This window comes from Antechinus flavipes, chromosome 2, assembly GCF_016432865.1.
Source record: "Antechinus flavipes isolate AdamAnt ecotype Samford, QLD, Australia chromosome 2, AdamAnt_v2, whole genome shotgun sequence".
Taxonomy (NCBI): domain Eukaryota; kingdom Metazoa; phylum Chordata; class Mammalia; order Dasyuromorphia; family Dasyuridae; genus Antechinus; species Antechinus flavipes.
This window is the reverse complement of record NC_067399.1, coordinates 553,049,324-553,063,716: the sequence shown is the minus strand read 5'-3', so window position 1 is coordinate 553,063,716 and position 14,393 is coordinate 553,049,324. Positions and strand designations below refer to the sequence as shown.

Here is a 14,393-nt window from a genome sequence, read left to right as displayed (position 1 = left end):
AAATATCATATCCAGCAAAATTATAATATTGAATGGCAAAAAATGGACATGCAGTGAACTTGCAGATTTTCAGGACTTTATATTAATCAAACTGGAACTTAATAGAAAAATTAACATAAAAGCTAATATTAAAGATCAATTTCTAGAAACGCAATAATTTTTTTTTTTTTTAAATATGAGAGCTGTATACCCTGTGTTTAAGTTAGCTCAAAAGAAAGTTTGGGTTAAAGTTAAGGTTAAGTTGGGTTAGGTAAAAATAGTAATCATATTATACAATTGAGGTGCAGAAGAAGACTAGACAGAAGCATCAGAGGGGGGTAGAAGAGCTCATAGTTCTGACATTGGGAATGAGTTAAATAGGCAACACACACTCACTCTCTGTACACGTGCTTGTGCACACACACACACACACACACACACACACACACTATGAAGAATATAGCGTATAACACCCTCCAAAATCTATAAAAAAATAAGAGGGGAGGGATGGGCAGATGGGGAAGCAAAGGAGGGAAGAAGACAAGGGAGGGATTTATGGGTGGGGGGAGGTTAAGTAATAACAAGGCTAGTTAGGAACATAATTAAAACAGAGAGTCATCAGGGATAGGAAAGATCTGTGTGGTATATGAGGGAGGAGGGATAGGGTGAGTATGTATGTGTATGTATATATCTATATAAGGATACATTAATATGTCTTAATTATAGCTTGCTTAGGGAGGTGAAAGGAGGGGAAAGAATAAAGTTAAAAAGGTGCAAAGCAGAGAACAAAAGAATGATTTACAAGGAAGTAAAGATGGACATTCATGAATATAATTTCTTCTACTAATACGTATATATGTGTATATATATATATATTTTTTTTCTTGAACTAGTAATTTGTTATATATTTTGAATACTTCCTGTTGTTCTACTAGGCACTTGGCAATATTCCCTTTTGTTTTGTTTTCTTATTCCTTTTCTGTTTTCCTTTTTTCTTTTCTTTTTTTGTTAATAAAGTAAATTTTAAAAAAGACAATTTTCTTGATTATGCCCCCTTCTCTCCTTTGATACCTCATGCCTCCACTATTGCCATAGCTGCTATTGATTTGCCTGCCTCAAATCTCTCTCTCTATCCTCCGTTCAACTACCAAAGGAATTTTCCTAAAGTCCAGGTCCAATAAGTTAACTTCAGTGACTCCCTATCATTTCCAAGATCAAACACATAATGCTCTTTGGCATTCAAAGCCCTTTATAACTTACTTCCTCCTTACCTTTCCTGCCATATATTCTTCATTCCAGTTATACTAGTCTCTTCTCTGTGAATAAGACACTCCATTTCTCTGCCCCACATATTTTCTCTGCCTGATAACTAAGCCTGGAATGTTCTCCCTTTTCAACATTGCTTATTGATTTCCCTGGCTTCTTTTTAGTCTTAAAGATCTTATCTTTTACAGGAAGTTTTTCTCAACCTTTAGTACCTTCCCTATGTTAATTATTTCCTTTTTATCCTATATTATAACGTGCTTTGTTTATATTTGTTTGCATGTTGTCTCCCTCTATTAGGTTGTAAGGTTGTAAGTGAGAACCGGCTTTCCTTTTCCTCCTTTTGAATTCCCAGTGTTTAACACAGTGCCTCGAACATTTATAGCAGCTTAACAAATGCTTGAGTGAAATGCTTTTATAGCAGTTCTCCAACTGTTTCATGTTTAAATTGTAAATGTAGGCTTTTAGATTTTTTTTTAATATTTTAAACATTTCTTTTCTGTGGAAGAAAGAAAGTTATCTTATACCTAATCTTTGTCTAATATATATCTATCTTTTTACTATCTTATGGGCCAAAATGCTATTCAATGATTTTTCCTTGGGCTACTGAGATGGGGATGGGGGAGCAATTATAAAGAATCAGAGTTCAAGAAAAATAGTTTATACCCTCTCTTGAATGTACATATTGGGTCAGAACTAAAGAGGACCTCTAGGAGAGGGAGAGGGAGAATATCCCAGCTGCCTGGTGCCCCCCAAACAGGTTTTATTATTATGTAAATATATGTGCATATGTGTACATGTGTATATTCACACATGCCTATATAATCTGGTTAGAATTAGGAATTAAAAGAAGGAATTGGTTTTAAATAATGAATAGGATTTTTCCTTATTATCCTCCCTTATTCCATATACATCCAAACTTGTTATTTGTATCTGAAAAAGGTACAAACTCCATGTCTGACTCTGAGTCAGATCAGGAACTTTCCACAGAGAGAGAAGTTTAATATACCTTCATTTCAGGGACTGTAGATATGCTATTTTGTACCAGAGGTACAGAAATTTAATCAAAAGTAATTTTTTTTAATGCATACTATTTGCCTAAATTGAAGCTCTTTATATTTTATGAATATGTAGGTGCATGAATTCAGTTATAAACTTGGGTATATGGCAGTAGATCCTTTTTGATCAATTGAGGTCAGGATCAATAAGGTCATGCCTTATCTATGTTCTGAAATTTTATCCCATAACATCTATTGGAGGATTATATTATGTATAGCATTAAAAAAACGATAACAAAAAACCTCAAATTTTAATTTTAAGGAGAGAAAAGGTCACCATTTTGAACAAATCACTTTGTCCTTTCTAGATAACTGTTCATTTTTGTATGAGATCCAGTCATTAATGCAAATACAAAATGAATTCCAGAGGGAAAGAGGCTTGAGTCTAATTTGTTCCTAGGAGAAATTTCAGTTAGATACCCTTAGGTAAGGTCTGAAAACTCAGGAAAATGTCTGCATTTTTGTCCCTAATAGGTTCTGAAGTTTCTTATAAAATGTAGAAAATAAATAACATATCTATCCTTCTTTTCTTGATGTGTATTTTGTACCTGGTCTTTAATGATTCTTCAACTTTGTTTTCATTTCTTTCCTTAAATTTTCCCTGCCTGTATAATTTTAAACACCATAATTAAATGCAAACATCAAGGCTCTTTTTTTATCTCTAATTGTCTTCACAAAATTTGAGAATTTGATCTGACCAATCTCACTGCAATTAAGTAAGGATTACATATTTTTCATTCATATATATTTTTTTCTAAAAAATGAGGGGAAGATGAGTCTAGGATAAGAACACAAAAATTATTACAATCAAATTATTCCCTACTCTAAGGATTGTACTATTATAAGTCCTTCAGCATTGGCTCTGAAACTGGATTCATATCCTACTTCCAATGCTTACTATCTGTTTGAACTTGGGTCCTCAGTTTCTTTATCTGTAAAATGACGCACTAGATGGACCCAGAAATTTCTTTCAGATTTTGTCCTTTTGCAGTCTTGAGTGGCAAAATCTGTTGGTTATTAAAGTGTGCTTTTTTTTAGATTGAATAATTGACTATATTTGCAAATGAAAAGTTTAGAGAAAATAACCACCTTGGATATATAATTACTTCTGTATCTATTCTTTAAGTCTGTGAGTATTTATTATTGGACAAATAACAATTATCATTTATAGCTATAACTAATTTTTGTAGTTAACTGAGGAATGAACATATTGAACTGTGAATATAATTTATAGTAATGACTCTGATTTAAGGACTAATCCTTGTATAAGGAAGAATTATTGAAAGAAAAGCTTAAACAGAGCATTAGCTGTAAACCAGCTGATGATCCTGTTGTTTGTTCCAGAGGGAATGACATCTGGGTCAGTGTATGTCCTCCTGGGGAGATGACAGGCTTTGGAACTAAGATTTGGAACTAGAAATGGGAAAGCTTCTCCTGGATTTAAGATGAAGGTGCCTATTTTTTCTAAAAGAATTAGAAGAAGAGAAGTGGAGCCAAGATGGTAGAGTAGGAGGAATCACACCCACAACTCTTCCAAAGAGATCTATAAAATACATTAGATCCAGTCTTAATGGAGAAGTACAGAAAAAGACATAAGGAATCTGTCCAGGTAGGAATAGGGAGACAGAGAGGTCTGCAGACACAGAATGGATCACCCCTCCACATACACACACACACACACACACACACACACACACATACACACACATACAGATTGGGGCATGGCAATACAGATTGGTGCCAACTAATGGCTTTTGTCATTTACTACCTAATCCTGGGGTACATATCTAGAATAGAGAGAGAAGGGGACCTGCTCACAACTTGGGTGGAGCTAAGGTGTTTCCTTTTCCTTAAAGAAACATCAAGTCCAAAATCAAAAAATGTGCTGGAAAAGTAAGCAAGCAAAAAAGAGCCCCACTGTTGGAATCCTTACTAACTGCTAACTAATTAGAGTTGATCTAATCTTACAAGAAGATGTTTTGGGCAGAACCTGAAACAAGGTACTAAGTAGAACTAATTAATACAAGGCTTGTGTTCACACCTTTACTCATTGGAGTTCAATGAGTTCACACCTCCCTTGAAGCTCTTTGGGAGCATAAATAGAGCTTCAATGGGCCAGTCAAGGAAGTTCTGCAGAGGAAGAAGCTACGAGTCGAGATTTCAGCAGTTATATGAAGAGTGGAGCTGGCTAGAGGCTGAAGAAAGCAGAGGCAGAGGCTGAAGGACCAGACCTTTGGATTTGGCGACATTTGGAGAGAGCTCTTGGAACCAAGCAAAGAGATAGGCCTCTAAGCTAACCGGGCTATATTGGAGATAATAAAAGATCTGAACTTTTATCACCTGGCTGCGTTTTGAGAAGAAAAAGCTCACCACATTTTGGCGCCCGAACAGGGACCGATTCAGATCCATCTGAACTAGATCACCACACCCTACCACCATGAAACAAGAATATTTAAGACTTAGATGCAGAAAAAGAAGGTGTACTCTGAAAGACCAACAAACAATGGCTCAGAAAAAACACAGCTTGGGCACAAATATTTGTAGAATATCTGGAAGAGATAAAGCTAGTTGTTTTTTTTTTTTTTTTTCCCAGAGTCTGACTGTGTATACCTTCTGATCCAGCAGTGTCTCTACGGGGTTTATATCCCAAAGAGATCATAAAAAAGAGAAAAGGACCTACATGTGCAAAAATGTTTGTGGAAGTCCTTTTTGCAGGGGCAAGGAACTGGAATTTGAGTGATTATAATGGAATATTATTGTTCTATAAGGAATGATGAGCAAGCTGATTTCAGAAAAGCCTGGAAAGACTTATATGAATTGATGGTGAGTGAAGTAAGTAGAATCAGGAGAATACTGTATATAATAACAATCAGATTATGTGATGGTTGATTGTGATGGACTTGACTCTTTTCAAAAATAAAGTGTTTCAAAGATATTCCAGTAGAGTTGTGATAGAAAGTGCTACCTGCAACCAGAAAGAGTCTATGAAAACTGAATGTGGATCAAAGCATAGTATTTTCACCTTTTTTGTGATTGTTGCTGTTTGTTTATTTTCTTTTTCCTTTCTCATTTTCCCCCCTTTAATCTGATTTTTCTTACACATCGTGACAAATATGAAAATATGTTTAGAAGAACTGCATATGTTTAGCTTATATCAGATTGCTTGCTGTCTTGGGGAGGGAAAGAGAGGAAGAAAAATTTGGAACACAAGATTTTGTAAAGGTGAATGTTGAAAATTATGTTTGCATGTTTTCTGAAAAATAAAACATTATAAAAAGAGTTTATGATGTTTTAATAAATGGAATTAAAATCCTTAAGGGGAAAAATAGAAAGAAAAAAAAGAGCTATGGAAGAGAAGAAGAAAGATCCTGTGTACCTTCCTGCTGCACACTGTAAGACATGATAGAAAAGGTGAAGAGTGAGTCCTCCAAAGCAGAAGGTACATACCTCTAAAAGCTGAATGCCAACAGCATGGGACCAGCTTGTCTCTCTGTAGATCATAAGGGATGTAGCTGACACTCAGCTAGGCAATCACTAGTAGTTCCCTATGTTTTGTTAATTATCTTCATTAGTCATTCAGTAAGGATTTGTAGATATGTTTTTTACAAAGAAAAAATAAAAACAATTTCTGCCCAAGAGGAGCTTACATTCTAGAGAATGAGTCATGTAAATAGACACAGAAAAAATCCATACAAAATAGATGGAAAATAATGTTGTTGTTTTTAAAAAATAACTTTTTTTTGACAGAATCTATGCCAGGGTAATTTTTTACAGCATTATCCCTTGTACTCACTTCTGTTCCAATTTTTCCCCTCCCTCACTCCACCCCCTCCCCCAGATGGCAAGCAGTCCTTTACATGTTAAATAGGTTACAGTATATCCTAGATATAATATATGTGTGCAGAACCGAACAGTTCTCTTGTTGCACAGGGAGAATTGGATTCAGAAGGTATAAATAACCCAGGAAGAAAAACAAAAATACAAGCAGTTTATATTCATTTTCCAGTGTTCTTTCTTTGGGTATAGCTGCTTCTGTCCATCCTTGATCAATTGAAACTGAATTAGCTTTCTTTATCGAAGAGATCCACTTCCATCAGAATACATCCTCAAACAGTATGGTTGTTGAAGTATATAATGATCTCCTAGTTCTGCTCATTTCACTTAGCATCAGTTCATGTAAGTCTTGCTAGTCCTCTCTGTATTCATCCTGCTAGTCATTTCTTACAGAACAATAATATTCCATAACGTTCATATACCACAATTATTTAGACAATTCTCCATTCTCCAATTGATGGGCATCCATTCATTTTCTAGCTTCTAGCCACTACAAACAGGGCTGCCACAAATATTTTGGCACATACAGGTCCCTTTCCCTTCTTTAGTATCTCTTTGAGGTATAAGCCCAGTAGAAACACTGCTGGATCAAAGGGTATGCATAGTTTGATAACTTTTTGAGCATAGTTCCAAATTGTTCTCCAGAATGGCTGGATGTGTTCACAATTGATGGAAAATAATGTTAAAGCAAAAGGCAACCCCAACCTTGGGGAATTTGGGAAAGGCCTTTTGTAAAAAAGTGGCATTTAAAACCAGTTCTGATGAAAGCTAGAGATGTTAGGAGGTAGAGTTAAGTAGGAAGAACATTCCAGGTTTGGAAAGGCAGGAAGAAAGGAGATGGAGTTTTGTGGTTGAGAGATGGCAAGTAAGTCAATATAAGTGGATTGTAGACTCCATGGAGGGTGGGAGGGAGTAGTAATATTTTAAAGGAATGGGAAGATACAAGGAGCCACTTAATATAAGAGAGATGATAGTTAGAAGTAGATTCAAGAAATACATTTTGACAGCTGTTTCTATATCCTGGAGAAGTAACTGGACAGAGAGGTGACATGACCAAAGGTGTACTTTTGGAAAATAAATTTGCCATCTGTTTTAAGGGTGCATTTAAGGATGGAAATAGTTGAGGCTCAGGATGATCAATTAGAAAGCTCTTGAAATAATGAGGAGAGAAGTAATGAGGTCCTGAATTAGTGGTATTTGTGTGAATGGAGAGAAGGGGACATATATTAGCTAATAATGGAGAAAGTTAAGTTACAAGATTTGGCAATCAGTTGGATACATGAAAGGAATGAGTCAAGAGCAAAGGATGTCACTTAGGTTGCAAACTCATGTGATAGGGAGGATGTTGGTCTCCTACCTAATAATAAGCAATTTGGGGGGGGGAGGTCATAGAGGAAAGATAAGGGGTTCTGTTTTAGAGATAAAGAATTAGAGATGCATGTGGAGACATCCAGTTTGAAATACCCAGAAGTAGATTGAATAGGATTTGGATAAGAGAAGAAAGAAAATGGAACCACTGTGTATAGGCAGCTTTTTCAAGTCTAGCCTAGAAGGAGAGAAGAAATTTAAGATGATGGATAATAGGGATGATAGCATTAATTTTTTTTAGGGGTGTGTGTGTGTGTGTGTGTGTGTATGTGAATATGGGTCTGTTTTTAGGTGGCAGGGAAGTAACCAGTAGATAGGGAGAGACTGAAGGTCAGGAAAAGAGTAAGAATGATACTGAGAGCTGTGCTTTGCGGAAAATTGGAGGGAATGAGAATAAAGGTACATATAGAAGGATTGACTTCAGTAAGAAGAGCTATTTCATCAGAAAAATGAAGGAGTTAGAAAGAGAGAGATGAGAAAAGATTTTACTTTACAGTCATCTTATTGACAAAGATGACACAAGAATGCACAGCTGGAAGAATTGTGAATGGGTATCACCATTGTAGAAAGTGCATTGGAATTATATTTTTAAAATTGCTAAACTATGCACTCCATTGACTCAATTTCATCAGCATTACACCTATACCTGAAAGAGATTAAAGAAAAAAGAAAAGGTCCAATATGTACAAAATTATTTATAGCAGTTCTTTTTGTGATGGTAAAAAACCAGAAACCAAGATGATATCCATTAACTGAGAAATGGCTGGATAAGTTGTAGTCCATGAATGTGATAGAATATAATTATGCTATAAGAAAGGAGGAAATGCATTATTTTGAAAAGACATGGGAAAACTTATATGAACTGATACTGAGTGAAGAAGAACCAAAAGAATAACTTATACTATATAATCAGTATTATAAAAATAAATAGTTGTGAAAGCTTCTATAAACTGAAGAACAAAATCAACAAAAGCAAAATAATTTATACAATAACAGTATAAAGATAAATTTCTCCAAGTTGTAAGATCTTTAATCAGTACATTGATTATTCATGTACCTAGAGAATTGATGATTTAATATACTATCCATTTCCTGACAGAGATGATAGATTTAGATTGCAAAATGAAACAATATACATATATATGAATATATATGTGTATATATATGTCATATTATATGTATACTATATCTATTTATATATAGCTAATAGTAAATTTGCTTTGCATATCTGTTATAAGGGAGTTGAATTTGTTTTCTTCATTCTCCCCTTTTAGAGGGTTGGTAAGTAAAAAAAAAAATAGATTTTTGCTAGCTTAAAAAATCAGAGAGGTAGAAGGGGACCTACAGATGTGAAATGGAAATATATAAACAAAATTATTAAACAAAAACCATTTTATACAAATGAAACCAGATTTAAATAATTGGAAAGACAGTAATTGTTCATGGGTTCATAGGGCCATTATAATAAAAATGATAATTTTTCTACTAATTTATACTAAATTTTCTACTAATGTATATATTCAATGCCATCCCAATTAAATTATCATAACTATTTTACTGTATTAGAAAAAATAACAAAATTCATTTGGAAAAGCAAAAAGTTAAGAACATCAAAGGAAATAATAGGGAAAAGTATAAAGGAGGGATATTTAGCAGTACCAGATTTTAAATTACATTATAAAGCAGTAATTATCAAAACTATCTGATATTGGCTAAGAAACAGGTAGAATAGACTTGCATGCACTTCCAGATGAGGTCCTTGTACTGTTACATTGGATTAATTGTTTTACTCTGTTAAGAGATCTCTCACAGAGCAGGGCTGACCTCTAAGTGTTTGTAATGTAAAACAAAACATCAATAAAACTATTTTTAAAAGGCAAGGAAAAAAAGATCTTGCTTCAATCAGTGTCCAATTGAGAGTCGATAACAGAAATTTGTGGGGAACCTATTTGAAGTAGTTTAGTGATTCTCTTCAGCTCCATTAATCAGCCTCCCTGTCATGTTGACCAAAATCAATTTGATCAAGTATCAATATCTACCTTGTGTAATGTTATTAACATTTCTAGGAAAAACTCTCTAATTTCATTAAGGATTCCCCAGATCTAACTCCTTTATATCATCATTACATTAGTGTGGGGATGTACTTTTCACAACTTATTTATTTATTTATTTATTGAATGTCTCTAATAGTTGTTAAAACTACTATTTGGGGATTTTTTTTTCTCTATTTGAGACTGTTCTGTTAAAGCAGAGAAAATTCTAATTTTTGAATGCCAAGCTAGCACTTAGATTGTTTTTCTTTTTCCTTGTTCAGGCAAAGTGGGAAAAATTGCTTTTTTTTTTTGGTTTGTTTGTAAATGAAGGTGAAATTCTGGAATTTGGATAGTGCCAGAGGAAAAAGCAATAAAATTCAAGTGCTATAAACTCCTCCTCATTATTTGCATACCAAAACGCAAGTCACAGTTGACTGATGACACAAATAAATAGATTTGTTTATAATTGGTGGAAAAAGAAAAATTTCAAACTAACTAGAAATGTATTTAATAATAATTTTTTTCAGTTAGGTCATTTACTTTTTTGCATTCTTCATTATCAATGATGATCACATACATGTGAGCAAAAATTTCTAACACTACATGTTTACATTAGAAGTGAAGGGATTCATTATAATTTAATCCCAACAAGACCTATCCAAGTTACAGTAAATTGAACAAGAAGTTCAATTTAAGGGAGAAAGACATTTCCTTATGGATCATTGCATAGTCCTACTCAATTACCAGTAAGACACAGAATGTACTTTTTTGTATAGTCTTAATTCAATATAGAGTACAACATGTACTGCCTGGGAAAAAATCCAAATCATAAATGCTATAGGGAAATATCTAATAACTTGGAATGGTCTCTTCAAGTGGCTAATAAGCTCCTTTTATGCTACAGGAATGTTAAATCTGTTAGACTATTAGCTCAATTGCCTCAGGATGAGTTACATAACTCTGTTGACTTTCAGACTCCTCCAAGCCCATCTAAACACAGTGTCTTAAAGAACTATGCTCTTATAGTTTTCCATGTTTTTGGAGCTGGCAAGAAAGTTTGATAGCTGTGGATTCTGGTCATCAGTGTAAAGCTGCTGGCCACCAGCCCACCCATGTTTTCAGTCATAACAGATGAGCTGATCTGTGATTTCTGAATCTCATGCCAATGTCAGTGTTGGGTTTGCCTATGTATTTGTGTTGGTGTGTAAGATGCTGGAAAGAAACCATTCACCCCACGTGTCAGATTCCAGATCTCATATGGTTACAACAGGGCTTGAGAGAAATATTCATAGACCAAGGCAGAGGATTAGAATAAAGAGGTGCTAATAGCCTGCAGTTGAGAAGGCAAAGGAAATTGAATGGAACTTAATGGAAAAAGAGGGTCAAAGAAAATAAAAGGTAAAATTGAGAAATAAAGAAAAATATGAAGGAAAAGAACAAAAATCATTTTAAAGGTCAAAGAGTAATAATAATATAGACTCATTTGCCAGTTTCAACACTGTGTTGTATTTTCCTTTCTTTAGTAGTTTTTTTAATGATATGGAATTCTTTGGATTTTCATTCAACTTTTTTTCTTGACTTTTTGATTGCCCCATTACATGTTCTGAATTCTGGTTTTCCACTTCCACCTCAATGAACATAACTCATTCTCCATCTCAAAAAACAAATGTACTTCTGAATGAATGACACTAAGTTCACTTTTTTACATATAGATAATAATTGCTTATTCATTTTTCCAATCTCTCATTTCATATTCTCAATCTCTTTCCTTTCTGTAAGTTGCATAATTTAAGACTGTAAAGGATCCCTTTATTTTGCATATGAGAAAACTAAGGCATAGAGAAGTGATTTGCTCAAAGTCACATAGGTCATAAGTGGCAGAGTAACGATACAGAATTAGTTTCTCTGACTGCATATCTCAACTGAGATTATATTGCCTCCCCCAACTTTTAAGAAAGCCTGAAATTATTTAATTTCCATAAACCTATTTTCCACATTTGTAATGATTTTTAAAACATAGCTTTTCTGATTTATAGACTTGTAAATACAATTATAGGAACACAATTTTGTTAACCAGTACTAGAATGAAGGCTAATATTAATGCTTTGGTTTAAATTTCATGTGCCTACTTTTTTAATGACTAGGATTGAAAATGAGACTAATCCTTCTTCAACTTTTTTGACCTCAAGCCTCACATTTCAGATTTTCTTTCATCATTCACCAATTTCATTTTCTTCTTCACCTGCCAAAATCCTACCTTTCTCTCAAGGTCTAATTTAAATCCCTATTATACTACTGTGTAGACCTGAGCATGTCTTACTTCACAAGACATACAGAATAAGGGTAAATTAGTATGTGGTTCATGAGAAATAATTCAAGAACTGCATTCTTGTTTGTATATTTATAACAATAAAATGAAACTTCTGAGTGAAGGTTTTCTGAATTGTTCCTTTAATGTTTAACACTTATACATCTGCACATTTTCATCCAGTTATCCTAACATTTGTTAAACATCTGGCCTTGGTTTAGGATAAAGTTTGTGGCCATGCAACAGAGCAAAGTTAACTGGTACATGTGGATAGAATCTATGACCTCACTGTTAGCATCTTGCTCTAATTCGTGTAAGTATGTAATATTATATTATTGTGTTGTAGCTTTTAATTATACACTTCCCTGTCTTAGTAAATGACATACTGACTATACTTCAATAGATCTGTGATGATCTAACTGATCATAAATATTCTCTCCATTGGTGCTGATTGCAACCCATCTTTGTGGTTCTGATTGTTGTCTATGTCTTCTCATGAATACTCCATGAAGGATTCATTTAATATTCTAGATGATGGGTACCTATGTAGTAACAATGTAGCAGAGTAAATATAATGTATTTAAGAAGGAACAACTTGAATTTAAGTCCTGCCCATGACACATTGCACTTGTGTGATTAGAGTAATTCACTCAATCTCTAAATGTCCAAATAGATTTCTATGAAAATAAACTGCAAACAAGTTAGCAATCTGCATTACTGGGAGTAAATTTCCACACTGGAAATTTCCTATGTTGATGAATCAGAGAGTTATAGTAAGGTAATCAACTAGTAAAAAACTTCATCTTTTATTCTTTGTTCTTTCCACATGAATGATTCATATGTATTTATCTGATCCCATCTTTCCTCTGATTTTTTTTAAATGATAAGAGACAGTGTGATATATTAGATAATGGGATGGTCTTAGAATAAGGTAGATGTGTTTAAATCATGCTTTTAACACATGCAACTGTGGATCAAGTAATTTGAGATCACAGTAGCCCATTCAGCTCTCTTTAATTTTCTACAAGCTATAGGGGAAGTTTAAGATACATTGAATTTCTGAGACCTATGAAATCATAGTTCTGGACCTTTCTGCCCATACCATTCCCCCCAAATTACCAACACATTCACAAAACTATTATTTCACTTTTGGCATAACTAAACACAATCTTACTTTGTTTTGATAACTCAAATTCATCGAATTCCACAATGTGATCAATGTTATGGCCACAGATATTATTCTGGAATTTTCTTTTCTTTTCCTGAGGCAATTGAGGTTAAATGATTCACCCAGGATCACACAGCTAGGACGTGTTAAGTGTCTGAGGCTAAATTTGAACTCAGGTCCTCCTGACTTTAGGGTTGCTGCTCTATCCACTGCATCACCTAACTGCCGCTAGGAATTACTTTCTTAAATAAATGGATAACAGATTGATGTTGTTATTTGAATCTGTAGTGAGTCCTGTGGGATCCTACATTCTTAATTTGTTGGTTCCCCTGAGGTACAGCTGCCTCAGATTTAAGGCACTCTATGAGTCTACTTTCCTAAAATGCTAATTCAACAGTATATGCAATTTGAAATGGCATTTAGTACAGAATATTATTGTGATGTAAGAAATAATAGGCAGGAAGACTTCAGAAAAACCTGGAAAAACTTATATGAACTAATGGAAAGTGAAATGAACAGAACCAGGAGAATGTTGTACACAGTAACTTACAGCGATATTGTATGAGGAAGAATTGTGAATAAATAATTATTCTCAACAATATAATGTTTAAGATAATCCCAAAGGATTAATGATGAAATATACTATCTATCTCTAGAGAAAAAACTGCAGCATGTTATTTTCAGCTTCTTTCTTTTATTCTTTCTCTTTTAGTTTTTTTGTACAAAATTAATATGAAAATGTTTTATACTATTACACTTGTATAACCTATATCTGATTGTTTACCATCATAGAGAGAGGGAAAGAAGGTAAAGAGAGAGAATTTGGAACTCATAATTTTAAAAATTTATTTTATTATGTTAAAATTTATTTTAACATGCTATTTGGGGGGTGGGATAAAATATATTAAGTTTTTAAAAATGGCATCTAGTAGACACAATTAACTCCAAGTAGACTTCACTGAGCTAGAATTATAAGAATAATAGTAACAAGCCTCTCCCACAAAAACCTGGGACACATTTCACAAAACAGGTGAACACATAATATACTCTAGTACAGAGGTATATGTACAGGTATTATGTAGCCCACACAAATTCACATCTCTAGCACTGCAAGGTTCTGATATTACTTTTCTTCCTGTGATATCTTCATGCTTCTCTCTATAGGTACAATACCTCAACAAGGCTCTCTGATCCTATTTACCACTGCTCATTTCTCCATAGTCAGGAATAACTCTCTCAATTCTACAAGTCCTTTTAGTTTCTTTCCTGACAGGACCTGCTTCCTGCTGGATGTGGTATTTCCCATTGGGTGAATGCTCCTTCTGAAAAGTGCTTTGGCTTATTGGAGTGGGTACAGGTGAGTAGGAAGAAAAGAGAAAAAA

At 34.0% G+C, this 14,393-nt stretch overlaps 1 protein-coding gene across 1 annotated transcript in view; it reads right to left on the bottom strand.

Annotated features, from left to right (window-relative positions):
- ADAMTS17 (ADAM metallopeptidase with thrombospondin type 1 motif 17) overlaps positions 1 to 14,393 on the bottom strand; it is a 507,844-nt gene that overhangs the window by 87,340 nt on the left and 406,111 nt on the right. The window lies entirely within an intron of this gene.